We start from the raw sequence: 20,757 nt of genomic DNA on the forward strand, positions 1-20,757 counted from the left end.
TCCAGCATTTCCCATAAACATCAACGCAAAGAAAACCACAATTAGGACCCTCTGCTGATCCTTCCGCTACGTGGGGTCCTGTTCCTGGAGGAAATTCATGAGTTCTATTGATTAAGATTTCTTTGTTTAGATTCTGGGTCCTGCTCCCCGGGATACAGATGAATGCTTGGAGCTTGGAGCGCCATTCGACTTTATCTCTGGATTTGAAGTTTTTAATAAAAGGAACTGGGCACACAGAAGTCTGTGGGAATTGGAAAACGAGCACCCATTCTCTCCAAGCTAACCAAATATTTGCTGGATGTTGGCAGTCCTAGCCTAACCTTTTCCTCTGAAACGCTGAGAGGTTAGAAGCAACGGGAGACTTCATTTTTCTCAGGCTGTAGTTCTTACGAGAAGCTAGAGCTGCCTCTCAAAACCTCCAGGGTCCACGGGGAGAGGAGAGTCAGGGTTTTACGTCCAAAGGCTCCACCGAAAAATGGTGGGAGCATTCTTTTGGCTCGGGGGCCCCGCCAGGGCTAACGGTCTGTGCCCCCTCTAAGCAGCAAGGAGGCCACTCGGCGCCCAGCACCCGCCACGGGCCCTGGTTCCCCATGTGCCTCCCCCTAGCCCTCACACTTAAGGGGTTCTCAGCTCTGCCAATGCTGCCTCTCAGCTACTTGCTCTTGGGGAGAATGAGGCTGAATTCACAGGGGCAGAAGCACCTGCCGTTCTTTGGATCCCTAGCTTAGGCTAAAGTCGACAGTTTCAAAAATACGATTACTGTGAGTCCTGGGTCATTTGCTAAACATTCGCGCAGACTGAGTCCTCTACACCGGGTCTCCCGGGTGGTTCCATGTGCTTGGGCTTGTGTGCTGTGTATGGTTCTGATAAAGTGTCTCCGGGGCCAAAATAACCTGAACTTTATAAAGAGAAGTTGAACGAAGAGGCAGCTTAGAGAACATCTCTTCCAACTTCTTCTTTTACGGAAGAGGAGACAGAGGCTGTTTGATCCATGCACGTGTGCACACGCTCCTTCCTTCGCTCGCTCAAACACTCGCCGCGTACAAGAAACAGAAGCGGAAGTGGCTCCTAGCCTCACGGAGCTAACAACAGGGGCATTCCAAGAATCATCTGCCCAAGAACATTGCCTGGGGTGCTTGTTAAAAATGCACACCCCGGAGCTACTGAGTTGGAATTTTGGGGGTGAGATGGAGACGTCTGCGTTTTTAATAAGCTCTCCACGTGGTGGTTTTTGCAAACAAAATGTGACCCTCGGTATGGTGGAGGCGGCAGCCCTTTAAGAGGGCAACACAGTTTCGTAAGAGCTAAGCAGAAGAGTGGGTACCTGAGCTAGTCCTAAAGGCCAGCCTCGTCTCCCAGAAGCAGAGAAGCAGAGGAAAGGTGGACCAGGCAGACAATGGAGCACGTGCAGAGCCCCAGGAGAAGGAAGCGAACTTGCCAGGGTGGCCCAGTAGGCCAGCTAGAGAGTTGGAGGGGACCCTGCCTCTGGGCTCTGATGGATTCTGCACTGGCCCTGAGCCCCAGCTCTCACTATGTCCGCCTGCGGAGCTCAGAGAACTCTTTCCCAAACCAGCAGACGACGGTATGTTCCGCAAAGAAAGGTCAAATTGGTTAGGAGAACGGTGGGTGTAGGTTACTCAGATTTCTTTACTTCAGGACCTGTCAGAGCCTTTACTCTGCTAGTGAGAAGTACATTGTGGCTCTTCAAGAAAGAGCTGGAGGATGAAGTCTATGGACCACGGAGTACCTTTTAGCCCCATGGAAAACAGTTGGGTCGGCCCTCAAAAACTTAAAAATACACCTACCACGTGATACAGAAATTCCACTATTATACTCAAAAGAATTGAAAACAGACTAAAAACAGATATTGACCCACCACAGTTCCTACTGTGAGCCTTACTCACAGTAGCCAAAATGTAGGAGCAACACAAATACCCATCAACTAGCGGATGGATGAACAAAATGTGGCCTATACACACAACGGAATATTATTCAGCCTTAGGAAGGAAGTTCTGACGTACCCCCACGTGGATGGACCTTGAAAACATCGTGGTCGATGAAACAAGCCAGACACACAAGGACGAATACCGTATGTGTGTGAGGTACCCAGAACAGGCCAGTTCATCGAGACAGAAAGAATAGAGGTTACCAAAGGCCGGGGAAAGGGAGAATGGGGACTTATCGTTCAATGGGTACGGAGTTTCTGTTTGACACGATAAAAACGTTCTGTAGTGATGATGGTTGCAGAACATTGTGAATCGGAGTACGGTTGACACAACATTACATGAGCTTCAGGTGTGCAACACAGTGATTCAACGTGTCTGTACTCTGCTCAGCACAAGTGTGGAGGACGTCTGTCATCATACAACGCTATCACAATGCTACCGACTATATTCCCTATACTGTGCCTTTCATCCCCACGACTTACTCATTCCGTAACTGGAAGCCAGGATCGCCCTCTCCCCTTCACCTTTTTTGCCCATTCCCCCGCCCCCTCTCTCTAGCGACCATCAACCTGTTCTCTGTCTTTTTGAGTCTATTTCTGTTTTTTGTTTGTTCATTTGTTGTTGTTTTTTTTAGATTCCACAGAGAAGTGAAATCAAGTGGTATTTGTCTTTTTCTACATGATGTATTTCACTTAGCACAATACCCTGTAGATCCATCCATGTTGTCACAAATGGCAAGATCTTTTTTGTGCCTGAGTAACATTCCATTGTCTATACATAGCACCTCTTCTTTATCCATTCATCTCTTGATGGGCACTTGGCTTGCTTCCACATCTTGGCTATTGTCAGTAACACTTCAGTAAATATATCTTTTTGAGTTAGTATTTTTCTTTGTGGGAGGTAAGTAGCCAGTGGTGGAATTACCGGATCGTATTTTTAATTTTTTGAGGAACCTCCACACTGTTTTCCACAGCGGCTGCACCAATTTACATTCCCACCAACAGTGCACAAGGGTTCCTTCCTCTCCACATCCTCACCAACACTTGTTATTTCTTGTCTTTTTGATTCTAGTCATTCTGACAGGCGTGAGGTGGTGTCTCATTGCATTTTTTTTTTTATTTGTATTTCCCTGATCATGAGTGATGCATGTGTCTGTTGGCCATCTGCATGTCTGCTTTGGAAAAAAGATGTCTATTTAGGTCCTCTGAACATCTTTTAATCAGATTATTTACTCTTTCAGTGTTGAGCTGTATACGTTTTTTTTATATTTTGGATATTACCCTCTTAACAGATACATCATTTGTGAATATCTTCTCCCATTTAGTAGGTTGTCTTTTGTTTTGTTGATGGTTTTCTTCATTGCGCAAAAGCTTTTTATTTTGGTGGAGTCCCAGTAGTTCGTTTTTGCTTTTGTTTCCTTTGCCTGAAGAGAGATATCTAGAAAAAGTTTCTATGGCTGATATCAAAGAGATTACTGCCCATGTTTTTCTTCTAAGAGTTTTATTATTTCAGATCTCACATTTAGGTCTTTAATCCATTTTGAATTTATTTCTGTGTATGGTATGAGAGCACATGTACTTAATGTCACTGAACTGTACTCTTAAACATGGTTAAAATGGTAAATTTTATGTTACATGTTTATTTTCTTGTAATTTTATTTATTTTGAGGGAGAGAGAGAGAGAGCATGCATGCACGAGCAGGGCAGGTACAGAGAGAGGGAGAGAGAGAGAATCCCAAGCAGGCTCTGCACTGTCAGTGCAGAGCCCAATGCGGGGCTCATACCCATGAACCGTGAGATCATGACCTGAGCTGAAATCAAGCGTTGGGTTCACCCGACTGAGCCACCCAGGCATCCTTATGTTACATATATAAAAGATATAAAAAAATAAATAGATAAGTAAATAAATAGAGGGTGCCTGACACCTAGGACTTTGGAACCTTGCTGGGTAAGTGCTCTTCAGGGACACACTTTGGGAGCGTGGCTCTGGGACAAGTGAGCATAGAGCACCCGACAGGTGGACGTGGCACCTGTCTGGCTGAGAGAGCAGAGGAAGTGGAGAACTGAAGAGAAGAGGGCAGATGGTTTGGAGCAACTGCAGAAGGTGGCTCTGAATCTGGAGCCCTGTGCTGGCATAAAATCTCAGTAACTGAGCCAGAGAGAGAAAGGAAGGGGCCTGGATGTTGGTGTCGCTGAAGGAGGAGGTAGCCAGTTTAATAGAAGATGGGTAAAGCAGCACTAGTACAGACCCAACCAATCCCAGTGTGAGCAAATACAGAGCTTTGGATTTTGTTCCTTCATTTAACACTTGTTTCCTGAGCTCCACACCCCACTCTATGTGCCAGTGACTATTCTGGGTGCTGGGGATAACGCAGACACGCATGCTCATCCCTGCCTTCATGGCATGATATTCTAGCAGGCTGGTGTTTCAGTCTGGTTGCCTATGAAGTATGATGCTGTGAGGAGTGACGGTTGCCTCCTCCAGGAAGCAGATGCTGAAACAGAGTTGGGAGTGCAAGAAGTTCACTGGACAATGCCACCCTGAGAGGACCGTGTCTTGGCTGTTGCTGTCTTGGTCATTTGTTGGCTGAGGTCCCTCCAGAGACTCCAATGAAGTTAATGCTGTCAGCCCAGCACAGACCCTGTGGCAGTGCATTGGGGCAGGATACTTCTGTGCCTGCCACATGGGGTACTGGGGGGGGGAACACAGGTCCCCCATCAGTATGTTTCCCAGTTTGCCATGAAGAGGGCACTAGGTATATACACTCACATACACTTTTGAAAATAGACTCCTGACTCAGTCCTTCCCCTGCCAGCTTGCTCACACATGCACACACACACACACACACACACATACAGTCACTGGGATTTCTCTTAAGGCTAGACCACTCCCCTCTGGGGAGCAGAGGATGAGGAAGTGGATGATCTATTACTTTTTCTCACATCCTGGGAGGGCATCAAGGAAGGTCACGGACTTCGGTGTCAGTTACACCTGGTTGTTCTCTGCCACTTATATACTTCGCGGCATCAGAGATAAATTCCTAAACAACGCTGCCCTGGGCCCGTTTCTTCTTCTCCAGCAGGAATAGCCATGCTTATCTCACAGGCAGTGGGACAAGCATGTAGATTATCTGGCACGGCTCCGGCTCTGACTGAGCTCAGCGCCGCTTCGGCCATTCAGACCGCACCGCGGTGGAGGCAGCGTGGTGAGATACGGAAGGCGCTGCCCCGGCAGTCGAAGACCAGGCTCTGGTCAGGTGATGTGGCCAAGCCACTTCTGACTACAGCTTGAGCTTGGGACTGAGAGGGCCTCGGAATCCCCTCCTTCTTCACCACTTATGCAAATGACCAGACCACTCTGAACCTCAGTTTCTTCATCTATCCAATGAGGATCGTACCCAGATGACAGCGTTCGTGGACGACTCACGCGCTTGTCACACGGCTGGCCCTTATAAATGTTGCTTTCCCTTCTCCACCTGTAAAATTCAAGGGGTCGAAGCGGATGACCCAGCAGTTCTGCTAGGCTTTGGTGCTGTCCCTTGGCTGCCTTTCTCCAAGTTTTCTCCAGGATCCACAATTGATATCCCTCTCGGGTCACCTCCCTCCTCAGCCCACCTATGTTTGTTGAGAAGTTTGCTGTGAAACTGTTGCCCCTAACCTCCCCCTGACCCCCTGGCCACGAAGGACTTTGCATCTACAGTCAGTCTTCTTGGCAGTTAGTACTATTAATGGTTCACCAAGACGATGGATCCAGAAAGCGACCTATGACAAGACTGCCTCCTGCACTGCCTGACACAGGTTCCAGGAGAGCTCTGAAGCGGGTAGGACATGCCATCCTGATGCGTGGGGACCCCAGGGACCATGCAGCCACGAGGAGGCTGTAGCTGCACAGAACACACAACACCAAGACTTCCTCTCTCCGCCTCGCTCTCTCTGGGCTGCGACCTCAGGACTGGTGCAGAGAGAGCAGAGTCGGGTGGGGGGTGGTTAAAGCCAAGCTCCAGAAGGGAAAGAACAGTTCTACACGGACGGAGGGGAAGCAGCAAGTCTGTTGTCTGTAAAGTAGCAAAGCCAGCCTGAGGCTGCTGAAGTAGGGAAGGGAAAGTTATTGAAAAAACACAGGGTACAGGGGCGCCTGGGGGGCTGAGTCGATTAAGCGTCCGACTTCAGCTCAGGTCATGATCTCACAGTTCGTGGGTTCGAACTCCGCACTGGGCTCTGCGCTGACAGCTCAGAGCCTGGAGCCTGCTTCGGATTCTGTCTCTCTTGCTCTCTCTCTCTCTCTCTCTCTCTCAACAATAAATAAATAAACATTTTTTAAAAAAGAAAGAACACAGCGTACAAATGTAAGCAGGTACCGCTCCCAGCTCGGGCATTCTCTGTGTCTCTGTGTCTTTCTCTCTCTGTCTCGGTCTGTCTCCCATCTTTCATCTACTCGTTTTGGCCGGACTGTTCTATTCTTCTATCTGTGCAGCCTCCTCTGCTTCTCTGAGCCACATAGCTAGCATATGATGCCCATCCCACATTCCAAGGCTTATGCTTTAGCAGCATAAAGAAAGAAAAGAGAGTACACCAGCCAGTCAGTCTCTCTCTACATATAGATAAGCAGATAAATATAGATGGATATGTACATGTAGATCTAGACATATGGATATATATCCTATCAATCTGGACTTGTAATCCACAAAGAAGAGCTTCTGCATTTCCCATCTTGGCCCAGGTACCTGCTCCTGGTCAGACCAATGACTCCCAGTGCTTGCTATATTCCTGCACCGGGTTCTCCAGATGAGTAAGGCAGGGGGGAGAAGGGGTCTCTGTGACCCTGGCATATGCTCTAAAAGGTGCACGGAAGCCTAACCAGTGGGGCCTCTCTGAAAACCAGAACCATCACTGGAACGTCAAGAGGACCCCAGTTCCAGGATTACCATATATGAATAACTAACGGATATTGGACCTTAACCAACACGACGCTTATCAAAACCCTGACATCACTGACTACTGTCAGACCAAGCTGCTTCTTCCGGTCGTTCCCCGGCATTCAGCTCGCCCCTTCAGGAATAAATAAAACTGGTTTAAGAAGAAAGGGTGGGGAGTGAGATTTTGAGAAAGAGGGCATGGAACTTGCGAGCGGTCGATGGGGCTGTCTTCCTTCTATATGCATTATCTTTTCTAAGTATGGTCTGGAGAGCAAGCATCAGTGGACAGAGGAAGAAGGAGTAGGGTCATCGGCGCCCTCTGTTTCTTTCCTGTTTAGTGGGCTTAGAGGTGAGCTGGCAGGTCCATTCTATTGAGAGGGTAACATTTAAAAGAAAAACCAGGGGCGCCTGGGTGGCTCAGGTCATGATCTCACAGCTTGTGAGTTCGAGCCCCACGTCCGGCTCTGTGCTGACAGCTCGGAGCCTGGAGCCTGCTTCGGATTCTGTGTCTCCCTCTCTCTCTCTCTGCCCCTCCCCCACTCACATCCTGTCTCTGTCGCTCTCAAAAATAAACATTTAAAAAAGAAAGAAAGAAAAGAAAAACCACAACAAACAATGGACAAGTGGGAAGTCTAGGTTAGACTTCCCTTCTTGATACACTCTATGTACAGTAATGGAAGCTTTTCTTTATTCCTCTGAGACACATCACGTGCTCCTTTGACAAATGTTCCCCTTCCTTGCCTGCCTACTGGCTTTATAATTGCCGTTTCGAAGTTGGTAACAAGTGTGTGCGTGCGTGCATGCATGTGTGCGTGCGTGTGTGTGTGCGGGGAGTCAGGGAAGAAGTTTTCACGGAGAAACCATTTTTTCTATGGTTTTACTTCTCAAATGGGTGTGGCATACGTATGTGCTCGGGGAAGAAAGCAGTAAATGCAATCCGGGTGCCCCCCTCACTATTACGCTTACACGTGTGATACACGCACGACAAGGGGATGTGATCAGGCATCTCCTGTGTGCTTGAAGCCTGAAGCTGAGCGTTGAGAACCCCGTGGAGATGCTGTGAAGTCTGAACGAGGTAACACAGTGCTTGTCAGACTTTAATGTGTATCTGAGTTATTTGAGGATCCTGAGAAAACACAGTCTGACTCAGTGGGTCTGTCTGGGGAAGGGCCTGAGCTTCTGCATTTCTAACCAGCTCCCGGGTCATGTTCTTGCTCCTGATCAGGGGCCACACTTTGAAAACCGATTACAAAGACCGACACCTAAATCAAGAAGTGGGCATCACCATACAGACCAACACGCACACATGTAAAGACACGGGCCACACACACACACACAAAGACACTGGCCACACACCGGTTGTTCCCTGGCACATCCTGGTTAAAGTCATCATTGCCTCTCGGGGAGGAGAAAGTGAAGTCTTGAATGTTCCCCTCTTACATTTTTGCCACCTGCCTATTCCATTATTTCACATATTACCTAGAAGTCCAGAACTTTCTGAAATTTTGATTGAAACTTTCAGCAGTAAATTGCAAACCTCTACAGTTTTGTTTGCACACATACCAGACTATGTTTAGCAGCTTGCTGTAGCCCTATTATTGTGTGTGTGTACAAAAAGATTTCCCCCTCTGAAAGGAGGACCTGCTCTACTTAAAGGAAAGTTAGCCAACTTCTGACATATTGCAAAGCCTGTTTCTTCACATCTTCCAGTATCCGTTACACTTAATATTCCCAGCACTGTGGGCCCATCGTGTGGGATTTGGTTTACCCATCTCTGTGTTGTTTTCCTCCCATGTTACACAAAGAGCTGTCTTATATGCACCAGGAAGCATGAAGCCGAAGCAAAGAGAGAAGAAAGGTATGGTAGGTCCATTCCAACGTCAGCCCCTGCTCCGAGGTTTCCCCCCAACATATGTGCCCTCCCGGAGCCTGGCTACCATGTCTGAAGAACAAATTATTCTGTGTTGCCACAGATCTTGAGGCGTACCGTCTAGAAGGATCCATCAGAGTTTATTACAGGTATTTACTGATGTCTCCTCTACTCCACTATGTTGTAAGCTCCTGGGAGGGAGAGCTAACGACTTACTTATCTTTGTATGTCCTGAGCATAGCAGAGTGTTTGACACAGAAAAGTTAGTTGGTCAGTAGGCTTTGTTGAATTGAATAGAACTGGATTGAAGCGGATTGAATTGTAGGCCAATGAAAAATTATTTCTGAGCTCTTTGGAGAAAGTAGGAATTTGTGGCTTCTGGAGTGAGAACAGGACTGGGACAGATCAAGAATGCCGAGCTGTGGGGAAAGACTGCCCGTGCAGGAGCTATGGAAAGTTTGGTCTGGTTGGTGCGTATGGTGTGAATGTGCATGAGGAGAGAGGGAGAAGTAAGCAGGAGACACATCCTGGGGGTTTTGGGCCCCCACCAAATAGTTGAGGATATATCCTGTGCGATCTGGAGAAGCAAAAAACTATTTTAAACTGGTGATATGATCCTACGTGACTCACAGAACACTGGCAGAAAAATAAAGGAAAGATTGGAGCAGATTGAGACCAGAGGCAGGGATTTAATGATCAGGACCCTGGTCCTTGGAAGGTTGGAAGGATAATGTTCACTGGGCCCAGGGTAGGTGTGCAAAGTGCCTACACTCCTGGTACCACCCGAGGGCTGCCCAAAGGTGTCCAATAATTTTTGCAGGACTTCAAGAACCCATTGGAGTACGTTTGAAAAGCCACCAAAGATAGGCAAAATTTATTTTGTGTCAAAAGCCCATACACGTCTTTAAGATTCTGGGGGCGGCCATTTTGGCAACATGAATTTCCCATCAGCCCACTTGACTTCACTTCCTGCCTTTCATGCAATATATGTTGAGAGAAAGCATGAGACTCCCCACTGGGTTCTGCATTCATGTGCACCTGCTGTCCAATTTACAGCTTGTGAAGGAGGTGTTAATTAGTTGGCAGAAGCACCTGAACAGGGAGTACTGGGTTGGCTGAGGGGGTGGGAAGGTCTCTGGCATTTCCTCGTTCACATAGGCAGGAAGCAAGAAGAAAGGAAACTCACATTGCTGTCCAAAATGGCAACCTCCAAGCCAAGGCAAGTGGCGCAATTATAGCAGGTACATTTCTTCTCTAAAAAGGGAGTCTATTTCTGGAGCCCTGTGATTAATATCAAATGCTTGTAAGAGTTTACTGTGAGTTTCACCTTCATAGACTACTCTGAATGTTAAAGATCCTTCAGAGCAAGGCGAGTGAGTGAGTGGCTCTTGAGTGAAATTGACATTGAAGAAGGAATACGATGAACTCCCAGAGGAGAAAAAGCGGAGACCAAGTCCCCCAAGAGAAAGGGCAGTGATCCAGGGCCAGGAGAGCCTTGGAGGCGGAGGGTGGAGAAGGAAAGTCGCAATTCCAGGTGCAGCAGAAGGGACTTTTCGCTCGTGGTCAGTTTTTTTTTTTTTAAGTTGGCTGCGTTGAAGTAGGTGATTCCAGGCAACCATGTGTTGGGAGTAGAATAAGCCTCACCAAAGACCAACGTGAGCTTTCCTCTCTTTGCTCACAACACTCAGCAAATCGCTGCAACTCAAAGTGAACAAGTGGTTGAGGAACCAAATGAAGACCGCTGACAGGATGTCATCTAGTAAAACATCTTCGTTTCGGAGGTGGAACAGCTGAGGTGCGGAGAAGGGACGTAAGTCCGCCGAGGATCTGGATCGTGGCATCCTGGCCTGCACCTTAGGCCCCTGACTTTTCGGCCTGTCCAAGATACTGTGTTGTTTCTTTGAGGGTCATCAGAACACACGCAGGGCGGGACCCCCAAATTCCATCCGGCCCCGCAACTCAACGTCACCGAGATGGGCAGTATCGTTGCAGAAATAGCAAGACGAAGCTGGGGCCGACAAAGCAAGATACGACCGGAAGACACGGACGGGCGCCTCATTTACTTAGGCCTCTACTGACCACCGAGGAGATCACTCAGAGAGTTGCTGAAATACATACTTGTCGTTAGTGAACACATACCGCGTGCACCAAGGTGGCGGACGACTCGGTGGGAAAAAAATCCTCGCAAGCCACGTAGGGAGAATATAGGGAGACCCCTTCCTTTCCACTTGGAGAAATGCCACTGAATGTTCCTAGAATGCAGCTTGCTCGGAAGCAATGTAGAAGGGGGACCTTGGCCTAAATAGGGCTTTCAGCGAGCTCTGCACACGCTCTTTCAGGCCGCCCACACACGAGGTACCTGAACGAAGAGGGAAGAGACCCCTTTCTTCCAACCGCAGGACGGCTGCACCTGGCTTCTAATGAAGCTCATGTGTCCAAACAGAGAAAGACAAACAGAGTCAAGGAACTTCAGTGAGGAAGACAAAGGAGCGCAGGCCTTTCTGGAAGATCAGAGGGCTCCAAGCTCTGCCTCTTCCCTCAGCAAATCCTAATTAGCCCCCGAGAAGACAAAACACCATGTGTTTTCCGGACACACACCCCAGGGGGAGAGGGATCCGGGAGGTATATAATTAGGAGCAATTAGCAAGGGCTGGAGGGGAGCAGGGTAGAATGTGGAACGGGCTTCATTGGGTAATAACTTCCCCGGGGAATCGTGCAAGGCGGCCTGCTTAGGGCTTTTCTGAACCGAGTTCACCACAGGCTCTGTGCTCAAGAGCTGCAGGTCGGAGAGTGGAAAAGCAGAGATTCTCCAAGTATTTTCTCCATGAATTGTTTTAACCCCAGGCCCAGCCCCCGTTTCTAGGCCAGTGTGACACACAGATTTTCCATAATGTTTACTAATGAGGAATTAAAGTGAAATGAACTTGCAAAGGAAATTCACGCCTTTGCTGTCGGTCCTAATCCCCTCCATCAGTTCTGAGGGTGTTGACAGAGAAGGAGCAGGGCGCCTTCGGTTAGAGTGAGGCCTTTCCAGTTGTCTCGTACTGGCCCCAAACAGCCCCTAAAGTCGGGCACAGGGAAACCGGGGTGATACTTGCCCTGGGGGAGGATCCGTTAGATGTAATAAAAGTCCGTGGGCTTCCTGTAAGTCTGCGTGGACAGATGTACGGGAGGCGATTGGATCAAATCCAAGATCCCTGACTTGCTATCTTTGTGACCTTCAGGAAGCCACTTGATCTCTCTGAGTCTTGATTTTCTCATCTGCACAATGGACCTGACTTATACGGGCTTGTTGTAGGAATTAATAAGATCACGGCCTCAGATGGCTATAGGGAACAACCAGAGGCAGCAAGCTAAGAAATTCATTTACCGAAACGTGTGTTTTGGAATCCGTTTATCTTGGAAGACTCACCAGGGCACCTTATTGTTCCAAATTAGATATTCCAAACCTGGGAGATTTGGGGGGGGGGGGGGTGGGATTTTTTTTTTTTTTATGGCCAAGGTAGGCATTTGTCAATGCCTACTTTTAATGATTTTCAAGTTAAAATTTTTGTGAAGAGGCTCTATATGTCACACTTTGAGGCCGTTCATCCGTTTTTTGTGTTTTTTTGGAGTATTCTGAATTGGGTTGTTTTCCCCATTCTTTTTTTTTTCTTCATTGTAGTAAAATATTTACAGCATAAAATTTACCCCTTAAGTCATAGTAAAGTGTGAGGCTTTGAGCAATTGAGCGTGTTCAAATTGTTCCGCACCATCACTGCCATGGACCCCCAGAACTCTTTCCATCTTCCCGAACCGAAACTCTGTCCCCACCCAACACTCACTCCCCATCCTTCATCTCCCCAGCTCCCGCCAACCACCGTCCTCCTTCCTGCTTCTACGAATTTGACTAGTCTAGGAACCTCACAGAGGTGAAAGCATACAATATGTGTCTTTTCGTGCCTCGCTAATTTCTCCATGTAGTGTCTTCAGGGTTCATCCTTGTTGTAGCACGTGTCAGAATTTCCTTCCTTTTTCAGGCTGAATAACATGCCATTGTATGGACAGACCACATGGTGTTTATCCATTCATCTATGGGTGGACACATGGGTCGCATCAGCCTTTCGGCTGTTGTGAGTAATGCTGCTATGAAACTGGGTGTGTACCTACTTGATTTATTGGTTAAAGTTCATTTATTTAATCCGAGAGAGAGAGAGAGTGCGCTCAAACTCACCATGAGATCATGGCCTGGGCCAAAATCAAGAGTTGGAAGCTTAACCAACTGAGCCACCCAGGTACCCCCCTAATTTATTTTTTTAAGAAAAAGATTTAACTGTGCTCACAGGTACTTCTTTGGTCATCTCCGATAACGGCTGGGTTGGTTTTTCCCTCCAGACATGTCACATTGGATTCTTTTTTTTTTTTTTTACATGTATTTATTTTTGAGAGACAGAGGGAGACAAAGTGAAAGTTGGGGAGAGGCAGAGAGAGAGGGAGACACAGGATTGGAAGCAGTCTCCAGGCTCTGAGCTGTCAGCACAGAGCCCAACGCGGGGCTCGAACCCACAGACCGTGAGATCATGACCTGAGTCGAAGTCGGACGCTCAACTGACTGAGCCACCCAGGCGCCCCAAGATTCTTAACATCTCACCCTCCCCCAAAAAAGTTAATTGTAAGCCCAGTGCAGTCCACCGTTGATAGCAGGAATTTATGATTAACCACTGAATAGCTCAGTCTGGGTACTTGTCAGGTAGTATAATCTGAAATTTAATGCAGCTCAGTACCTTCAAAAGATCAGTTGAGAAACACACCTTGTGACACGAGAGCTGCTGGAAAGTTTACTCTTCCAAAATCTATCCCTAAATTATGCCAGAGCTCATCCCAATAACTGGATTGTGCTAGGATCCATGGAAGTGATTTCTCTGAGTTGTGCTTTGCTAAAAGGGCTTCTGTTTTCCTCATCTGTGGTTTTAGGAAACCGTATTCTATTTACTGCGTGGATATCAGGCAGGATTTTGTTCCCTTTTTTCCTAACGCGATCTCTTTAGGAGGAGCCATGGAAGAAACTGTTCTCAAGAGTTAGTATCAGTTACGACCTCCTGGAGCTACTGGGTTTTGGCTTTTTTTGTTATGAGCACAGAATTGTATAACACATTGTGTTCCTATCTTTGCTTTGACTACTAGGAAACTAAGATCCAAATTTGCTACCCACCTTTAACAAAAGGCATGGAAATATATAACATGAATTTTGTGTATTAAGGTCCCTCCGGCTTTGTCCTACACTTACCATAATTTTCTCTCTGCTGTGATTTTCTCACGTATTCCTTGTTGCTGTTATGTTTGTGTAAATTACCAGGGAGGGATATTTGAAAATGAGAATTTATCATTCCAAATTCTTGGCTGCAAACAACAGAAATCCATTCTAATTAGCTTCACCATAAATTAATTGATTAAAAAAAGGAATCCGTGGGAAGCCATTTGCCTAGCTCACCAAATTGCTGAGGAGGTTGGAGAACAGGGCTCAGAAAACAGGCAGACTTCCAGAGGGGCAGGGCCATGGGTACCACAGGTGCAGGGAGAGTCGGGTAAGACAGATGCTGCTGGGGGAGGGAGGGAGACTTAGGGAGGAGATGGGGGACAGGGGGAGAGAGATGGGGGAAGGGGAAGGACGGAGAGAGCAGAGGAAGAGCAGAATGAAAGAGCCAATCCAAAAGACAGAGAGTTCTGCTCAAGCTTCAAGGAGCAGCATTTTCAACCCCATGGCTTCCCCCCTCCCCGCCCCGGAGCATCATCTTAGAGGCTTGGGTGTTCCTGGTGGACCTCCAGCCCTACGTCACTTCCACAGCCACACACGCACTTCACTACCTGATGCAGGTCGGGCGTCACTGAAGGTGGCAGGAGCAAAACAGGGGGTTCTCGCTTTCCATCCCCACTCGCCCCCATCCCGCACCGTGGTGGACCCCTACCACTGTCTGCATCCACCCATGTTTCCCAGGCCGTCTGTCTGATAAGTGCTCCCCCTTCTCCTCCTGAGCCCCCTTCCCTGTGCTCACTTCGGAATCTGTAAGCTCCAAGGCCTGTGGTGAGTAGAACCGCCCTCCTTACAATGCCGTTCAGTGACCATCGGGTGCCTCCGGAGCATATCCGCCCCCTGCACGCGGGAACCCAAGGGGCTTATGAAATACTCTTCATAAAGGCCTTCAGGAGACTTCGGGTAAGTACACATTTCTCCATCCTCTTCCACACCAGACAGCTTCACCTCCTCACTCAGTGGCCAGACTCTACTCCGCACCGGTTCAGTTTGGAGGAAACTCATCTGGAGCCACGATGTCCAAAGAGTTTCGGAGACGCCCAGGGCCTGACTCTAATGCGGTTCCCCAAGTGCTGCGTCAGCAAGGCGACATCTGTTGACCCCGCCCCGCCCCCTTCGTATCCTCCACAATCCCGGGAAAGCAGATTATCCCAATGGGACGTTCTGTGTGCGACGGCTGCAAGACATCTGCACCACCTGAGGTTACCCCTTCTCCCTCCAGGCGAATGCTCCATCGCCCGTGTCGATTTTCACATTCGGGAAGGACACAGTGATCTGCTGACACGAATGTCTGGGTGCCCCCACGTCCCATTCTAAATCTTGCTGTAAACAGACACATTGGTAGAGGGGCAGTAAACCCTTTTGCGAGTGTAGTCCGTGGGAGATAATCTCCTAGGCCCACTTAACCGGGATTGCGGCTCGCCGACCATTTTTCTCCATCGATAACGCTGAGCGTCCCACCATGTTGCTCAAGGCCACCCATCCATTTACTCCCATCCTGTGAGGTCCCATAGAACTTGCCAACAAGATTTTTGAATACTAACTGGGCTTACCATGTATCCAGCGCTTAGTGTATGATAGGCACTATTCTACATACTCTTTTGTAAAAAGAAAGCAAGCAAGAAAGAAAGAAAGAAAAGAAAGAAAGTTAATGGAATCTTCACAGCATCCCTATGGGGGCGGCACTACATTTAACACCATCTTACAGATGAGAAAACTGAGGCACAAAGAAGCTAAGAAGCCCGCCCAAGGGGTAGAGTCAGGATTCAATCCCAGGCAGTGCGGCTTCCAGCTTGCCCCTTGGAGTGTTTTGCTGTAGCGCCTTGAGGGACTGATGACATTTCTCTCTTTGCTCTGCAACTTTTGTACGTTGGACAAACTACCAACAGCACATCCGGAAAGGGTTCATATGAAGTTATTGGATAGAATCTGTGTCTAGTGGTTTAGAGTGCCTTGATGTCGGAAAGCAAAAGAAAACAAAATGGGGAAGGAAAAAACGACCCACCCATGTGGTACGTGCCAAGCTGCTCTGCAAACTGCCCCCAAAGTCATGTATTCAGCGTGGGGACTGACCCAGGAGCCTCAGCCAGAAAGCCGCATGGACGTTGAAGGATCATTCCAGGGGCGACACTGCCTCATTGACTCAAGCCATCCTGCTAGACTCCCGCCTCCGCACGCACGCCTCGTCACCAGTGGTTTGTGATACCTGCACTGACACGTCGCATGTGCTGGGGAGTGTGGAGAGCGAGCTACGACATCAAGCCACCCACACAAGGGAAGAGGACAACATCGTGGCCCCTTCGGCCCGGGAGGGTCTCCTTCCTCAGCTGTCCTTCTGTGGTCAGTGGGAGCCAGGCATTCTTGCTGTGAACAAGCAATATTGCTCACTTGGACACATCGGCACGATTTACAGCACCAACTGCATTGCTCTCGGCTCATTGTACTTGGTCTTCCTTTGCTCTCCTACAGCAGAGCATCCTCCAAGGAGTTCAGGGCCAGAGCGTGATGGATTCCCCGCCACGATTCCCACAGCTGACGTCCAGGACAAACGCAAATCAGGGGGGAAGCCCGGGTTGGGATGTCCTCATCAATACTGAAGTCATTTCTCTCGAGGGGACTTGACAGAAGCCAAAGCATTCAACTAGAGGGTCTCCCCCGGAGTCATCCAAGGGCCTCTCTTTGTCTACACTGGCTGAGAAATCACTAAGTCGTCGTCACACTCATGTCCATTGCCTCTCTTTCAGTGTTTGTGCATTTAGTCGTACCCTTTCTGGTATTGGAATGTAGGATTCCTGTAGCTAAGAACGGTTTCACCAATACTAAATTATTAGTGATATTTACCCTTAAGAAGAAAACAGGCATCGCACAATGCACCCTGCAGCTGCCCGTCCATGCCTCAGAATAAAGCCTGGTGTTGACCTGAGCCTGGCCCTGGTCTCTGCCTCCTAGACTTCTCTTACCCCGGTCTCTGACTAGCGTCCAGCCTCATGGGACACACTGCACTGGTCTTGGTCCCTCCGCCTGACTGTGCCTTGGCCTACGGGATCCTACACTGATCGGGGACCAAGTATTTGTCCCAAACTCTACAGTTGCCTGGAACCCTGTCATTATCCATGACCTCCCTCAACTCTTGCCATTGATGGACCCCTCCTGCCCAGCCTCTCGTGGGAAACTGACCTCCTTGCCCTTTTTCTGCTCCCACTGACCATACTTTTTGAGTGACTCATTAATCTTCACCTTGGTATCTCAGCCTTAGAGCCCCACATGCCCTTAAAGGTGGACAAGCCTCCACCTCTCATCCTCTAAACAGGGGAAATACTTACCTACGTGGACGAGGTAGTGACTAGAGTGACTACTCGGTTGGCTCGATTAATGCATTTATCAAATAGTTTGTTTACCAAATGATACACACTTAGAGTAAAAAATCCCCAAACTGCAAAAAAATATGTAACAGAAAAAGCAAAGGTTGCCGTTAGTCACACCCCATGAGACAACCACCCTTGACAGTTTGGAATATGTGGAGCTGTATAGATGTGTAACTTGAGTTTCTTGAAACAGTAGTGGACTTCTCCTCTACATATGGTTTTGGAACACCCTGAACAGCTTCTTGTATCAGCCCATATAAATCTCCATGTTTCAAAAAGACTACTGGGACATCTGGATGGCTCAGTTGGTTAAGCATCTGACTCTTGATTTTGGCTCAGGTCATGATCTTACAGTTCGTGAGATAGAGCCCCATGTTGACCTCTGCACTGACAGCACAGAGCCTTCTTGGGATTCTCTCTCACCCTCTCTCTATGCCCCACCCCTGCTTGTGCTCTCTCTCTTTCTCTCTTAAAAATAAATAAACATCTAAACAATAAATAAAATAAAATAAAATGGGCTGCATAATATTCTATTTTGTAAATATACCACAATTTATCAACAAATACCTAGTAACAAGCACCTGATGATGGGCATCTGGTTTGTTTTCAATTAATGTGCTGTAACAATGCACAGTGAATATCCTTGGACATTAATCGTTGCTTACTTATGTGTCTCTGTAGAGCTTAGACTTTTGGATGAGGCAAGTTGCCTCTGAGCCTCAGTTGCTGTTTCTATAACATGAGGATGGCTACAGAAGGCTGTGAATTAGAGGAGATTATTAACCTTGAGGTAGGCATGTGTAATTCACTCCAGCTGCCCCGTGTCTGAGGCTCTACTTTCTGAGTCTTGGTTGAGCACAAAGACTTCCTTCCATTAGAAGTACCCAAAATGCCAGACGCTCACCTTCCCAGACTCCTCTGCAGCCGGGCAAAATGACCTGGGCTCCACCAATCAGATGCCCTCACAGTATACTTTGACTTGGGAGCTAGCGACACGACAGCCAAGATGAGAGAGCACACGCGGGCTCGGTCTCTGATGGCCGTGGCGGTATCAGTGAGCCCAAGACCAAGTTCTCGTCGGAGAGACAGCAATAGCGCGAGCTGTAGATTCTGCGTGTGGTGACTGACAGCCGCAGAGGCTTCTTCATCAGAATAGTTCTGATGTATTTGGACATTGTTTCTGGCAGCTTAACCTCAAGCTTCATTCTTCAGATGTCCCGACAACTCTGAATTACTCAAATTCCTATGAATAAAGTCATTTTCTGGTTAAATTAGCCAGGAACATTTTCTGTTGCCTGTAATTAGGAACATTGTCTCCTACATATGCATAGCTGTAAAACAGCATATGAAGATAAGGGATATAGCGGATGTTCCCTGTTGCTTCTCCAACCACCATCTCTCCTTCTTCCTCCTTAACGGGGTGGACACTTGACCCGCTTTCAGCTAAGGTAAGAGACAGGGTAGGTATCTTGGGACTTCTGGGAAAGGGTGTTCATTCCTTCCTAATAAGAGAGGTGTGTGAAGAGAATGCCTTTGGGTCTCTGCCCTCCCCACCCCCCAGCTTCCTCCTTGGGATGCTGTCATGTGAGAACGAGTGGCTGCAAGGTCTCGCAGCCATTTTCTGACCCCCAGGAGAGAAGTTGCTAACACGATGGGGATGAATGACCAAGCTCCGGAACAGAAAGAGCCTTGGTCCTTCACAGACACCACTGGATCTCCCAAACGAACTCGGATCGCTTACTTCCAGACCATCTGCTACATGAAAAAACAGGCATGACTTAAGGCCTTAAAAATCAGGTGTTCTGTTACTTGTAGCTGAACACACCCTAACTGATACAACTTGAATGTCTTTGGAGCAGCTATGAAAGGCTGCTCCGCTAAGGATGTTGATGTGTCAGGAACTCAACTATCTGACCCTCTTTCCAGTTGCAAAGCTCTCCTGAATGATTGATGACATCTGGATAGTTTTAATCCAAAGCCAACTTTCAGATAGATTGGCCTGTGGGTGTTGGAAGCCTGGTCTCACTGATGTGCTCTTTGGGAGACTACTAAATTATCACAGATCGGCATAGGTCAAAGTAGCCATCTATACCCTGGAGCTTAGCCTCGCAGGGTGTCTTGACGTAAGGATGTACGGTACTCAGTCTCTTGATGCACCTGTGGCTGCCTTCGGGGGTCCTGGCTCACATCACATGTCTGTCATCTCTACTCTAGACTGCCATTCCCAGAGAACATACAAAATGTAACACTTCTCCCACTTGACATTATTCTGCAGTCTTTTACACTCATCGTCTCATCTGGGCCTCAGAGAAACTTCACGAGGTAGGTATTATTTCTCCATTTTGCAAACAAGAAAAATAATGTTTGCAGAGATTAAATAATATGCACGAAGTCACACAGCTGGTGAGTTATGAAAAAGCAATTCAAATCCATACTATTTCCTCTACCTCAGACGTTCCCATTAGCTTCCCACTGAAATATCCCAGGGAGCTTTAAAAATACTGGTGCCTGAGTCCCAGCCCCAAAGATTCTGATAATGGTTCTGGAGAGAAGTTTGAACAATGGGATTTTTTTTTTAAGTTTATTTACTTTGAGAGAGAAGGTGTGAGCAGGGGAGAGGCAGAGAGAGAGAGAGAGAGAGAGAGAGAGAGAGAGAGAATCCCAAGCAGGCTCTACGCTGTCAGCCAGGACCTGATGTGGGGCTTGAACTCATAAACCACGAGATCATGACTTGAGCTGAAATCAAGAGCTGGAAGCTCAACCACTGAGCCACCCAGGTGCCCCTAAACACTGGGGTTTTTTTAGCCAGCTTTATAGAGGTCTAATTTACATAGCATGAAATTTACCCATTCTAATTGTTTATAAATTCAATTACTTAAAAAATACACTTATAGCATTGTGCAGTTAACCACCACAATCCAATTTTAGAACATTCCCATCATCCCCAAAAGTTCTCTCCTACCAATGTGCAGTTAATCCTTGCTCCTACCTCTGGACTGATAGCCAACTAATCTCCTTTCTGTCTCTACGAATTTATCTTTTGTGGGTACCCATATAAATAGAATCAGACCATATATAATATTCTGCATCTGGCTTCTCTTACATCTCATAATAGTGCTGAGGCTCATTGATGTTACATTATGTTCTTTTTTTATTGATGAGCAGTATTCCACTGTCTGGATATACAACGGTTTATCTGTTCAGCAGTTGACAGACATTTGGGTTGTTTCCAGTTTGGGGCGATTATGAACAATACTGCCATGAACATTGGCATACGTGCCTTCATGTGGAAATATACATGTCTCTTAGGTATCTTTCTACAAATATACAGAGCAGAATTTCTGGATCATATGATAGGTTTATGTTTAATT

The sequence above is a fragment of the Lynx rufus genome, unplaced genomic scaffold (assembly GCF_022079265.1).
Source record: "Lynx rufus isolate CCGP_SWC_20201006 ecotype Redwood Valley unplaced genomic scaffold, mLynRuf1.p SCAF_10, whole genome shotgun sequence".
NCBI classification, from domain to species: domain Eukaryota; kingdom Metazoa; phylum Chordata; class Mammalia; order Carnivora; family Felidae; genus Lynx; species Lynx rufus.